Source organism: Suricata suricatta, chromosome 10 (genome assembly GCF_006229205.1).
Source record: "Suricata suricatta isolate VVHF042 chromosome 10, meerkat_22Aug2017_6uvM2_HiC, whole genome shotgun sequence".
In the NCBI taxonomy this organism is placed as follows: domain Eukaryota; kingdom Metazoa; phylum Chordata; class Mammalia; order Carnivora; family Herpestidae; genus Suricata; species Suricata suricatta.
In genome coordinates, this window is record NC_043709.1 from 76,531,517 (window position 1) to 76,545,889 (window position 14,373).

General features: G+C 40.2%; 1 pseudogene; it reads right to left on the reverse strand.

The window, feature by feature from the left end:
- Positions 1-429: 429 nt before the first annotated feature.
- LOC115305252 overlaps positions 430-14,373 on the reverse strand; it is a 14,316-nt pseudogene continuing 372 nt past the window's right edge.

Genomic DNA, 14,373 nt, shown 5'->3' on the forward strand with positions numbered 1-14,373 from the left:
GTCAAAATTACACATAATGCTCATACTGAATTACCACAAAAAACAGGTGTTGTGCATGTCTTCACCTGTTGGGAGCCAGCGTCATGAGTTTGGGTAGTCCTGGAGGTGTCATCCTCACAAGCCTCCGGTGATCCCAGCTCACTGCTCCCATCAAGGGGGCCAAGTTCTTTTTCTTTACCCTATTTTTTCTTTTTCCCTTTCCTTTCCTTTCCTTTCCTTTCCTTTCCTTTCCTTTCCTTTCCTTTCCTTTCCTTTCCTTTCCTTTCCTTTCCTTTCCTTTCCTTTCCTTTCCTTTTTCTTTTTCCTTTCCTTTCCCTTTTTGAAAGAAAAAGTCCCAATCAATACAGCTTTTATTCCATCCTTAAAATATCACAAATAAGTCTGAAAAATTATTTGGCATCTTGCTGCTTCTATAGCTGGCTGGAGAACTTACTCATCAATGTGCTGATGAAACATAGACACACCATCCAAAATTTTTCTGAAATCCTTGTTTTTAACTGTGGTGGCCTGCTGAATCAAAGCAGCTGAGTTGGATACAAGTTCAATGTCATTTCCTTCAAGAATTATCTCAGCTATCTGGGCTTGATATATAGAACAAGCAATATGTGGCCTCATCTGAACCCTGAAGATATATTTTTCACCCAAGAAAATTTGAATTTCAAAAAGAGAACCATTCTCCTGAATAACAATGGTGATGGGGAATAAGCATATACAGACCTCATCTTGTAAAGGAAGCCTGGTGTGATGCCTTTGAACGTGCTCTATATACGACTACAGGTAGCCCAAAAAGAAAACAGTTCTTTTCTGTTTTCCCACCATTTGTCAACTTTTTTATTTTCTTTCCAAGAAAACTGAATTGTACACTCATGGGACCCAAGTCCCTTGCAGGGTTGGGGTCCCTCCCAACAACAGTGCATCCCTTCAGAGTGTTGTTGACATTTTCTGGAACATCAATAGGCTGATTGCTGAGAATCGTCTTCTCTCCCAGTAGACGCAGCAAGAGCAATGGACCAGCTCCTTATTTCTCATTCCCACCACCTTTCTTTTGCCCTTTGTACTTAACATCTTGTACAAGCCAGGTGTTAGCAACACCTGTGGACCCAGACAAGGGTCACTGGCCACCATAGTCAGGGGACTGCTCACTATAAAGCTAGCAGTTTTAGGGGTGCTGACAGAGAGGGCCACACAGGCCTTGAGTCAGCCACCACAAATGACCAGGCAAGAAGCCACAGGATCCACGTGGAGAAGCTGTAAAGAGGTGTAATGAGCCCAGGACTTGCAGTATAATGATGGAGATCCATGCCTATATGGTCACTGTCAACTCATGTCACTTAAACTCAACAAACCTCAGTGTCTTCATGTAAACTCTAAATGAAAATGTGTCCCCATTGAGGAAGGTAGAGTTCTGGCTCTTTTCACCACTCAGGTCTGTCCATGTCAGTGCATGTAAAGTAGTGCAGGTGAGTACATGCCACAACACACATGTGCTACGTACTTCTATAACACACACATGTAACGTAGATGTGCTGGGCTCACATGAGAGGCAAAAATTAGACACAACTAATCCATGAATACATGTATTGCTGGAGGCCTAGTTAGGTTTGATATAACTAAATAAATTAGGATGGTACATTTTGATAATATTTTTTCAGCTTCATAGAAGTGTAAGTGACAAATGAAAATTATATATATTATAATAACCTGAAATTTTGATATACAAATACATTGTGAAGTAATCAACAAAATGAAGCTAATATACATTTCCATAACATTTTATTAGAAATAATAGCAGCTATCATAAATGTTTGGGACTTTCTACTATTATTTCTGTGATAAAAAGAATCCAAGTACTTGGTATTTATGTTTAAGAACACAACTCTGAAACCAAAATCCTTAAAACTTTTTTTTTCAAATGTCTGGATCTAAGTAATGAATATTTAGAAATTCGTGGTAAGTTATAGAAACCTTTTGCAAGTATCTGTGTGAATCAAGAACCTTCCCAATACTGTGTAGCCAAAATAAAAACTGAAACTGGTTACAGATGCAAGTTTGCAGCTAACAGGTATTTTTCAATTCCAAATTTTTTCTTCACCAAAAAACCTTTGTGGTTCTTACTGATTGATTTTATAATGAATAAAATGTTAAAACTTTCAGTTTATACATTTGTACTAGAAAAATAAATATTATTTATTACATTGGGGTCCCCTATTAGATTATATTGGAAAAAAAGATTTATTACTATATTTTTAATAAGAATTTGAAATCCAGTGTTTTAAGATTATGTCTCTGTACATTCTTCCTGATACTTAATATAAAAATAGGAAAAGAAAAATTTCTCTAGCTTAGAGGTAGGGAAAGAAGATGATAAACCAAACACACTCCAAACACCATGATGTCTATCTCTCTTACCAGCATTGTACAGGTCCCCAGAAACAAAATGAGCGTAAGGGAAGGTAAGAAGCCATAGGATGGAAATATTCCTCCACCCATCAGTGGCCCAGACTTCTAAAAGTCAAGTGGAAGATTCTTTTAGTTTAAGAAGAAATGTGGGAGGGAGGGGCCAAGATGGCAGAACAGCATGAAAGTTTTTGTTTGTACTTAATGGACATGAAATACAGCCAGATCAACACTAAACCATCCTGCACAACTAGAAAACTGATCTAAGGATTAATACAACCATCTGCACAACCTGAACCACAGAACTTGGCAAATATACAGTGTGGAGAGATGAACTAGGGGGAGAAAAACCGCAGAGGGCAGGGAACTTCTTTTGCTTGTTGAGACAGGATGGAGATGGGGTGGGAAAAGCAACCCTTACCCCAAAAGCAACTGGAGATAAAGTGAAAAAGTGGAAACCAACACAGGGACTGAACAAAAAAGGTAGAAAGGAGAGGGTTTAAATTCCATTAAGACTCTATAGACAGGGGGAGCACAGAGTCTGAAACTCCGCAGCTTGATACCCGGCAGTGGTCTGGTGGGAAAGGCAAATCCCCAGGAGTGGACAACGAGGTCCTCAGGCCACCTGGGGAGAAGCAGTTCCCCTGCTGGAAGGACATATGATAGAGGCAATGGGGCCACCACAGAACCAAAGGTCCCAGCAGATCCCAGGGAACAAACACATTCACTGGTGCTGAACAAGGACTTTAAAGGTGAAGCCCAGTGCCAGATGTGTGTTGTGACTTACCATAATCCCTGAAATGCTGCTGCTACACTATTGCGTGAACTTTTTCTGGGGCGAGCTGGCATGCAGCTGCAGTCACTGGACATCGGCAGCAGCACGGTGCCATGAATGTTCCTGGGTGCAGCTGGCATCCAGCCATTGCTTGGTGAGGCCCTCCCCCAGAACTCTGAGCAGGTCAAAGCCGCAGTCCCTCAGAAGTGAAGGGTTAGGAAACACAACCGCATCTGAGATAAAACTCAGAAGGGAGGTGCCACCTGGCAACCTGATGGCTTGGTCACAAACAGTATAAAAGCGAGGAGTGGATGGAATCCAGACACAAAGGACGGTGTGCAATTGCTGATGGGGAGAACAAGAGTTCCGATACTAGAGACTGGGTAGCTGAGTGACACCATTTTCACCCCTCTGGTGCATGCACATACACAACTACAAGTGCCACAACAATCCATCCTTGTAAGCTAAGCAGCGCCATCTAGTGGAGAACGGAGCTGTTACACTAAGCCCCGCCCAACTGGGCCAACTTTTCTCTTCAGAAACACCAAAAGTCTCTGCCTGCTTAGTTTACTGACTATAGAATAATTCATAGTTTGACTTTAAGGGAAACCGATGTAATTTCAATTGTATTTCAGTCTGTTCCCTGGCTCATCTATTCAATTTTTTTCTTTTTTGTTTGTTTTCTTTTTCTTTAATACAAAAAGAGAAAATATTTACTTTTATTTTCAATTTTTATTAAAATATTTTCATTAATTTTTTCTACTATATCTTTTACTTTTTTGTAAATTTTACAAATTCTATTTTACTTCACTTCATTTTATTCTATTTCATTGTATTCATTTTTTCCCCAAATTTTAAAATATTTTATTTTTTTTTCTTTTTCCCCCCCATTTTATCTTTAATCTGTCAAGCTCCTTTCAGAAGCCAGAGCAAAACACACCTAGGATCTACCATAATTTATTTCACTTTTTGTGTGTGTGTTTTTAATTTTATAATTTAATTTTTAACTTATTAATTCCTTTTCTTTCTTCAAAATGACAAAATGAAAGAATTCACCCCAAAAGAAAGCACAGGAAGAAACCACAGCCAGAGATTTAATCAATACTGAAACAAGCAAAATGACTGAACCAGAATTTAGAATCACGATATTAAGAATACTAGCTGGAGTTGAAAATAGATTAGAATCCCTTTCTGTGGAGATAAAAGAAGTAAAAGCTAGTCAGGATGAAATAAAAAATTCTATAACTGAGCTGCAGAAACTATCCTAAAGTTTGTATGGAACCAGGAAAGACCCCTAATAGCCAAAGCAATCCTGAAAAAGAAAACTAAAGCTAATCTTGGACTTCAAGCTGTATTACAAATCTGTAATCATCAAGACAGTATGGTATTGGCACAAGAAAAGACAGATCAATGGAACAGAATAGAGAACCCAGAAATGGACTCACAAACATGTGGCTAACTAATCTTTGACAAAGCAAGAAAGAATATCCAATGGAAAAAAGACAGTTTCTTCAGCAAGTGGTGCTGGGAAAACTGGACAGTGACATGCAGAAAAATGAACCTGGACCCCTTTCTTACACCATACACAAAAATCAACTCAAAATGGATGAAAGACTTAACTGTAAGACAAGAAGCCATCAAAATCCTTAAGGAGAAAGCAGGAAAAAACCTCTTTGACCTTGGTTGTAGCAACTTCTTGCGCAACACGTCTACAGAGGCAAGGGAAACAAAAGCAAGAATGAACTATTGGGACTTCATCGAAATAAAAAGCTTCTGCACAGTGAAGGAAACAGCAAAACTAAAAGGCAACCAGTAGAATGGGAGAAGATATTTAGAAATGACATATCAGATAAAGGGTTAGTATCCAAAATCTATAAAGAACTTATCAGACTCAGTACCCAAAAAGCAAATAATCCAATGAAGAAATAAGCAAAAGACATGAATAGCCACTTCTCCAAAGAAGGCAGCCAGATGGTCAACTAACACATGAACAAATGCTCCACGTCACTCATCTTCAGGGAAATACAAATCAAAACCACAATGAGATACCACCTCAAACTTATCTGAATGGCTAACATTAACAACTCAGACAATAACAGATATTGGCGAGGATGTGGAAAAAGAGCATCTCTTTTACACTGCTTGTGGGAATGCAAACTGGTACAGCTACTCTGGAAAACCATATGGAATTCCTCAAAAAGTTAGAAAAAGAACTACCCTATGACCCAGCAATTGCACTACTAGATATTTATTCAAGGGATACAGGTATGATGTTTTGAAGGGGCACATATGCACTGCAATGTTTATAGCAGCACTATCAACAATAGCCAAAGTATGGAAAGAGCCCAAATGTCCATCAACAGACGAATGGATAAAGAAGTGATGTATATATGTGTATATATATATGTATATGTATATATGTGTATATGTGTATGTATACATATATACATACACATATACACATATACATATACATATACATACATATATATATATATATATACACAATGGAGTGTTTTTCGGCAATCAAAAAGAATGAAATCTTGCCATTTGCAACTACATGGATGGAAGTAGAGGGTATTATGCTAAGTGAAATAAATAAGTTAGAAGAAAAATATCAGATTTCACTTCTATGAGGACTTTAAGATACAAAACAGATTAGCATAAGGGAAGGAAAGCAAAAATAATATAAAAACAGGGAGGGGGGCGAAGCATAAGAGACTCAAATATGGAGAACAAATGGAGGGTTACTGGCGGGGTTGTGGGAGGGGAATGGGCTACATGGGTAAGGGGCAGTAAGGAATCTAATCCTGAAATCATTGTTACACCATATGCTAACCAACTTGGATATAAATTTAAAAACAAATAAATTGGAAAAGAAAAAAGAAAGGAAGGAAATTTTAAGCTTATCCTATTGTAGAATCCTTTTGTAGTTACAGGTTGGAATAGAGTTGGGAGTGGCCAAATCATTTCTTGATTTCGTAGATTAAACCTCCTTAAAGGAGGATAATATAAATAGAAATACTAATGGTTGTCATAGGAAATAAAGATGTTTGAAATATTTATAACAGAATGCCTAACAGCAAATAATTGAAAGTATGTCTTGGAAAATATGTTCACAGTGCTTCTCCAAACATTGTGTAGCTGCTGCCACTATTTACGTTCCAACAAGTTAACTTGTAACAACTTTCCAGACAAGTTAACTATTTTTCTTTTCCATTTCCTGTTTTAAGCTCGTGGTTTACACAATATAATGAATGTCTGTTGTGAATCTTGATTAAAAAAAATCAGAGAGCTTAAAAAGGATTAATCAAATAGTGTTAAGATTTTTGTTCAAAAAATTTATATGCAATTTGAGGTTGTTAAACTTTGGGGAAAACAGCCATTTCTATTTCTGGTCTGACTGAGAAGCAAAGTACAATTGCCTTCGGTGCTGCTAAGCATCTTTTAAAAAATTGATAAATGATACGATGTTTAACAGTTGCAGAGTGGAATCTAAAACTGTATCAGTAAATTGTTAGCATTCTTCTATGTGGAAAAAAAGAAGAAATGAGGGTCACTGCTGGGAGCTGCATCGGACTTGCTGGATGACACAGTTACAGTGAAGAAATGGCAGACGTTTGCACAGCTCCTGCCATGAGAGGCGAAACTGGTATCTCCTTCTGCTACTACTGCTCATGTGGAAATTAAGCCTGTTGCCATCAATTAGGCTTTACAACATTCGAAATTAGACCGATATTCCCCACACAGTTACCCCATAAGAAAAAACATTTTCCTGTCCCTACATAAGAGATTTTGGATCAAAACATTATAAATATTTGATAAAAGTCTCCTTTAATGAGCCTTGCAGACCCAAAACATAGACTTGAAGGGATTAAAAACACAAAAATTGCATTTGAGTCTGGCCTGGAGAAAAGGAGCCTAATTTGGAGATAAGAATTGAATACAAGGTCAAAAACATAGTCCATCTGAGTCTGGTCTGAAGAAAGTGGAGCCTAAATTGGAGACTAGAAGTAGAAGACAAGGTCAGAACATGATCCCCTCCCAAAGTCTGCGTTCGACAAATATCCTCCCTTATACTGACTTCAGTTATAAGGATGGATAAGAATGTGGGAAATCCAGGTCCAAGACCAACACACATAGGGCCAACATTGTGATTACATCAAAAAAAGGACTTTCTCAAGCACCTTGTTACTAAACATTTTTTCCTCTTTTCTTTTTCTCTCTTGTAGTTTATAAGCCAATCACAATAACTCTTAGCCTATCAATATACAACTTAACCTATATTTTAAGCTTAGCTTTACTAACTTTAATAATATGTATGTTAATCCTGTTTTCTACTAAAAACAGCCTGTTATATTCTTTGTTATAAAATTTACTCAACTTCACTGTATATTACATGATTTGGTTATAACTTGTTAATTAAAAAGCAGGGCCATTAATATTGGCCAATAACCAATAACACCCAGAATATAACAACCACCTTCTGTGAAAGTCTCAAATGTTACGGAATTCCTGATTGCATACCTAACTTACAATTTTCAGAAGTTTAGACACTCTGAGCTATATTCTGACAAATCAGTCCAAATAGAACAGAACAGGGACCTTGTTGACTACTTCATTTTCATTCCCATTGGAATGTTCGGATATAATTATGGTAGATTTGTAATTTGGTGATGACATATGCTAATTCTAAACACTGACATATCACAACTTATAACTTATGGATTTTTAACTTCTTAGACTATAGGATAACAAATCAATTTAATTGGACTATAAAAGAGAGCTTGTTTTCCACTCCATTTTTGTTCCCACTGAAATAAATGGAAGTAATCATGTTTCCACAAGAGGCTAAAAAATAAAATCTGGGTAAGATCTGCTCTGAAATGAGACTTAACCCAGACTAGATCATGGTGTGAATAACCCGCTGCTATACCACCCACTAAGATGAGATAAGGAAAGGGTAGGGGGTTACTGGGAGAATCAACCCAACCTCCCCCTCCTCTGTCAGGAAGGCCCATATGTGGTGGGATGTCTCCAGAAATCACAAAAGCCCTGGAGAGAAGGACATGACCCAAGGTCCCTATCCTCAGAGAAGAGAATTTAGCTTCAGTTCTCTTGTGGTGTCCAAATTAACACTGTTGTACACTTCTTCAGGCTAAGTCTTCCAGAATAATATTAAAATCTAGTGATTATGAGAGGAAACAGCATTCTCCAAGACTGTAAGTGTGTGGTAAAGGCTCAGGGTAGGGACGCCTGTGTGGCTCAGCCGGTTAAGCATCCAACTCTTGATTTCAGCTCAGGTCATGATGTCCTGGTTTGTGAATTTGAGCTCTGCATCAGCTTTGAGCTGACAGCATGGAGCCTGCATGGGATTCTCTCTCTCCCTCTCCCTCTGCTCCTCCCTCCCTCTCTCCCTCAAAATAAATAAACTTAAAAAATGCTTAGTATAGAGAAGATTAAAGATGGAAATAAGAACAAATTCTGTGAGGGGAGGGTCTTCATCACATTTTTATCTATATACTGAATGCCTAGCACTGTGGTTGGCTCCTAGTAGGCACTCAGTAAATATTGGCATCAATACATAGATGGAAGAATGAATGCATGAGTGAATGACATACTGAAGGAATATGTTTGTTCTGAGTATGTCCCGAAGGGGACGTTTCCTCTTTGGAGTTACTAAGACAATTGTCTATTCAGAAGTGCCAAATGGGCTGTTCGAGGGCCAGGTCTAGTCTGTGAACTTATTTTGATTCGCTATTATGTTTAACATGCCAACATGTAAAAGTCAGATTTTGTATTTTAAAAAATATTACTTCTAGCTTCTCGTGAAATATCAGAAGAACTAGCAACACTGGGCTAGCCTGCACAGATTATCTGGGCATACATTTAGGCAAATGTTCCTGGTTTGCCATAGTCTCTGTAAATCCTTTTGTGTTTCTAACTGAAAGCTGTCATGTATCATTATTCATGCATTAATATTTTTCTCACAGTAAAGAGAAGAGTGAAATATTTTCAGGGTCTATATCACTATTAAACATGATAAATCAAAACATTGGCCAATATGACTTTCTCAAGAAGAAAAATGGAAAGAGGCATATTTCCCCTGAAAGAGGAAAGAATTTTCATGTGTTCAATATTGCTGAATGTATTACCCAATGCTAACCTCACTTCACTCAATTAATACACCAGCCTGATATTTTGAGTGTTTATATTCAATACACTTGTAACCAATTCAGCTCAAAGAAAGAATTGATATATAAAAATTGGGATGGGTATTTTGATAACTAAAAACATCCAGGCAAAAATCTCAGTGACTGCCCACTTGAAATGGCATCAAAAAAAGCAAAATATCTCAGGTCTCATATCATCCTGAATGGATCTCCATTAGAGCACTTAACCAATTTCTAAAACTTTTCAAAAATTTTCAAACTGTGTCTTGTTTGTCATTGTCTAATCCATACTCAGCACAGAGTAGGTTCCAAAGTAAAGTATATTGAATGAATGAAATAATGATTATTATATTGAGTTGAAAGTTGGAAATTGTTTCTCAACTCTATGGATCTCAAACTCTATTAGGTTTAGTCTTTGTGTCTCATTTTAGAATAGGCCAGGTAGTTGGGCAAAAACATTTTTTTTTCTCCCTGACAATCTTGACAGCAATCCCTTACAGACCAAGAGGGCTTCTGACTGTGGCCAATATGAAAGCAAATAATGTTTGTTACATGTAAAATTCCATTCACCTCCTTGGAATACAGCCCAGAGGTGCCAGGATGGCCCAGTCATTTGAGCATCTGACTTTTGATTTTGGCTCAGGTCATGGTCCCAGGGTTGTGGATCAAACCCTTTGTGGGCTCTGCAATGAGTGTGGAGTCTGCTTAAGATTCATTCTCTCTCTCTGTCTCTCTCTCTCTGCCCCTTTCCCAGCTTGAGCACTTTTTCTCTCTCTCAAATTAAAAAAAAAAAAAAGAAATTAAAAAGAAAAGAAAAAAAAAAAAGAAAAGAACCCAGAAAAGAAGGGCATTGGTGAGCTCACTGAGGCCAGAGGGTGCCATTCTCAGGAGAGGGGACCATTTCCCAGAAAAGCTCTCAGGAGCACAGTTTGGAAAACAAGGAAAGTCGTGGGAACAGAGAACAAAGGGAAAGGGGAGAAGAGATCGTTACTGTAAGATTTAATAGATGGAGGCAGAGATGGGAGGAAAAAGAGACCACGTTATGGAGCCAAGAAGGCCTTTATTGGAGGCTGCAATTCCCGGGCGAGGTTCCGTGACTCTGGAGCGGGGAGTCAGGGAAGTCGCGCCTGGTATGGGAGAGCAAGGTGTTTTATGGGTGCAGAAGTTCCGGGTTTGAGCCCAGGTGGGCCCATAGCCAAGTAGGGGCATCTTTGGACGGTGGCAGGATTCAATTGGCTGTTCGCTTCGGTGGGGAGGGGGATGCTGGAATTCCGTGGTGAGGCATTACAGTTTGAGACAGTCCAGATTGAGAGTGGGGGTCGTCAGTCCTGGTGGCGCCTGGATCTGTTATCTGACCTGCAATAAAATGGCCGCTGGTGCTTTCCAAATGGCTCGGGTCATCCCAGGCTTGCAGGTGGGGGTTGTCAGTGCTCGCAGCTCTCCACGGCAAAGTGGCCGCTCAGTTGCCCTCCCATGGCAACTCTTACAGTTACTATCTTCTTCACACTCTCAGAAACCTAGTGCTTTAGGTAAAGTAGATCTTTCTCTTAATTCTGTTCGAAAAATAGCTCAGGTTAAAATAAAAAGAAGACTGTAACCCTGGAAGAGAGACTCATATCAGGGAATATAAAAGCAAACATGCCCAAGGGGATGAGAGAGCAAGCTGGCTTCTTACAGACCCCTTTGTGTGATGAAGGCTAAGAATATTCTCCCCAGAAGAATACACATGGGCTCACATGAACAGCATTTTGCTTGTATTTTCAGGTAATTCAAAGACTTCTTCTCTCCTAGGCCACACTGTAAAGCCCAAGTCAAGAAGCCTTGCTTGAAATACTCCAAATGTCTCTTCATTTTAATTAATGTTCCACTCCATCCTAATGTTTCTAAGGGTAGCAGTCCCTAAATTTTAATTCCAGGCCTTGGAGTGTTTGTAAAAGCACCACCACTATCTTCATCTGCTTTATAGACTGAAAAACAAACCCCCAAAGGCCAAAGAAATCTTCCTCTGCCCCTCCTTCTTCATCCTTTCCTGGTCTCTAGCAAGCCTCTCAGGAAAACTTTCTCCTTGTGAAGGAAGTTCAACACAGCTTCAAGTTAGCGTTCCCCAGACAGCCTACCCAGAATAAATAACATGCTTCAGTAACACTGCATCTAACTCACTTCTATTTATTTAAAATCTCTTGGAGACCATTTCTGAAGGGCCAGTACGCTGTAAACACTGCAGATAGTTACGCTTCTAGAACAGGAACTGTGCATATAATCACACGGCTCCCCTGAGGCTTCCGGTAAATCCACATTAACACACAGGAAGGACATAATGTGTCCTTGTCTCCCTGAGGAATTTCTAATCATCCCAATCAATAGGGAAGTCTCCTTTCCATCACAGAGAAGAGGACATAAATAAACTGAGTGGAGTTTTAATGCCTTTGCGGATGATTAGAGAAATCTCTGCTCAGGAGGAGGGAGAGAACATAGCTCAAGGTGGGACTCAAGATGGTTTAAACCAATGCAGGTGGGGGTATTACTGGGAAGCTGCGATACAAGATAGAAGGGAAGAAGCACTAGGGTGGGCATTCCCAAGGGAGACAGTCAAACACTCTCTCTCTCTCTCTCACCCTTGTTATGTTGTACCTGTCTGTCATTCCTTCATTCATTTCTAGAAACATGCTCTGCATGATCTTTCTTGCTGTGTTTTTCTACCTTATTGTTTAGTCTCTTCGTGGTCTGGAAGAGGAGGTCAATAGATTGTTATTACCATTTCTTTATACATTTGTTTATTCTTTGCCTCCTCTTCCTAGAATACAAGCTTCCTACCTGCAGAGTCTTCATTTGTGATCATGTAGGAGATACTTCAAGCTTTTGGAGTGCCTCAGTTCATTATTATGAAGATTATTATTCTATGATCTATTGTATGAGTTGAAAAATATGGCCACAATAGCTGAAAAATGAATCCTGATTAACAAAATGCCACCCAAATGAAAACCAGAACGCTTTCAAACAAACAAAAAGCCCAAAATGACAGAATACCTACAGTATGAGCTTCACCATTTAAAGAATACCAGCTTTGAAAGATGTGTATAAAACAATTCTTTAATACTCAGTTTAAGCCTGGAGCTTCAGTCTTTCACAGGTAGGCAATCTCAGCCCAATTTTTTTGAAGAGCAATAAAAATTCTCATTAAAGCTTCTTGCTATTTTAAATGAAGAAGCTGCTTTTCAAAATTAAATCTCTCTCAGTTTTTAACTATTAAAACAAGAGACAAGGGGGGAGGGGCAAAGAGAGAGGGAGACAGAATCTGAAACAGGCTCCAGGCTCTGAGCTGTCAGCGCAGAGCCTAATGCAGGGGCTCAAACTTGAGAACAGCAAGATCATGACTGAAGCTGAAGTAGGAGCTTAACCAACTGAGCCACCAAGGTGCCCCATGAAAGATTTCTTCATAATAAGCCTCCCACAACTCAGACTTATTTACATCATATACACAAAAGCCCCTTCACCCAGAAATATGACCCCTTTTTTAGATATCACTGTCCACCTACCGCCGCCCCACATTCAGACTCTAAAAGCATGACTTCTCAGTGTCCCTTCATTACAAACTTCTCTGAGTAATATAACGTGTTTTGCAGATAACTTACAATAGTCATTTTTTCATGTTCTCTGTAAAATGAAAGGTCTAAGTGTTAGGTCTCATTTAATTTGAATATTCCATCCTAAAAACCTTTGGATTTCCCTTATATTAAATTATTCACATTATTCACATCAGAAATGAATAGTAACTCCAAATTTCTAAAGGAAAAATCAGTTTGTATGGAATGCCTGAAGGGTACTGATTTCTAGTGGTTTTGTCAGGTTGGAGGAAGAGAGGGCATCCGAGGTTAGAAGGTGGTTCGGAGTACACTCTTGTTTTCTGTTGGGGAGAAATTCTGTCATTTCAGTACCTCTTATTACAGTTTTTATCCCAGACTATCTTCTCAAGAATATTTGAGATAGTGTCTCCCTTGGGAACAGAGACCAGATTTGTTTCCTGACCTCTGGGGACATGGTTGGTAGGGAGGATGACTGCTACAAGACTGGAGTTCACTGGTTGTGACACAGACCCACCTTCTGTGAAGCATCCACTTAGGTCACCTCTGCATCACCCCCATGGGACTCTGGGAGGGGACAAGGGGAAGCAACTGAACAGGTAGCTCTTGCTGAGCTTTCTGTCTTGAGTAATAAGGTGATAAATTGCTTTCTGTCTGATCCAGGCTCTGTCTTTACTAACATCTTTAAATGTGGCAAGGTAATTGCTTGTAAGGCTAATATCTCAGACTCTACAGTTTTTGACACCTCTGCTTCTCCCCCAAACCCAGGCAGTTGGCAGATTCCACCCACTTCCTCTAGAGATGGAACTCGACTTCAAAGAGGTTCGCAAAGGTCCCCCATCTCCAAAGTTATCCACAGGATGCTAAGAAATTAATCACCCTGAAAACAACGGCCCCCTCACCCTGACCCTTTCCACACATCCCTCTGAAGCGGGCCTACAAGGGCTGGTTCACGCGGTTCACTTGGGGGAGGGGGCAGGGTGACTGCAGGTGGCATTGAGGCTCCTTCAGCCCGCTCCCAGCTCTATCGAAGGAAGAAAGGTACACCGAGAGCGCATACACTTGGGGAAGCTGTTCCAACTCCCCGGCCCGTGCTTCCGAGCCACCCCAGAAGCTCAGAGAAGTGGGGCAGAGGACAAGGGAGCACGGTGACGGGGACAGCTGGGAGAGGAGGAGGGCCTGGAGCGGACGCGTGGGGCAGCAGGCACCAGAAACTCCTTAAGCCAGCCTCGCACCTTCTCCGCGGACTCGCGCATTTGAAGGTGAGGACGCAGAGCGGCCGGTAGGACTTGTGGCTGGTGTTCTCGGCCATGCCCTTGCCCCAGAAGTCGTTGGTGAAGACGCCCCAGCGGAGCGGGGCCCCGGGCCGCACGTCGGGGTTGTTCACGATCGCCCACACGTCGTCGTGCACGAACTCGCCCTGCAGGGAGCGGCCGTAGCACAGGCA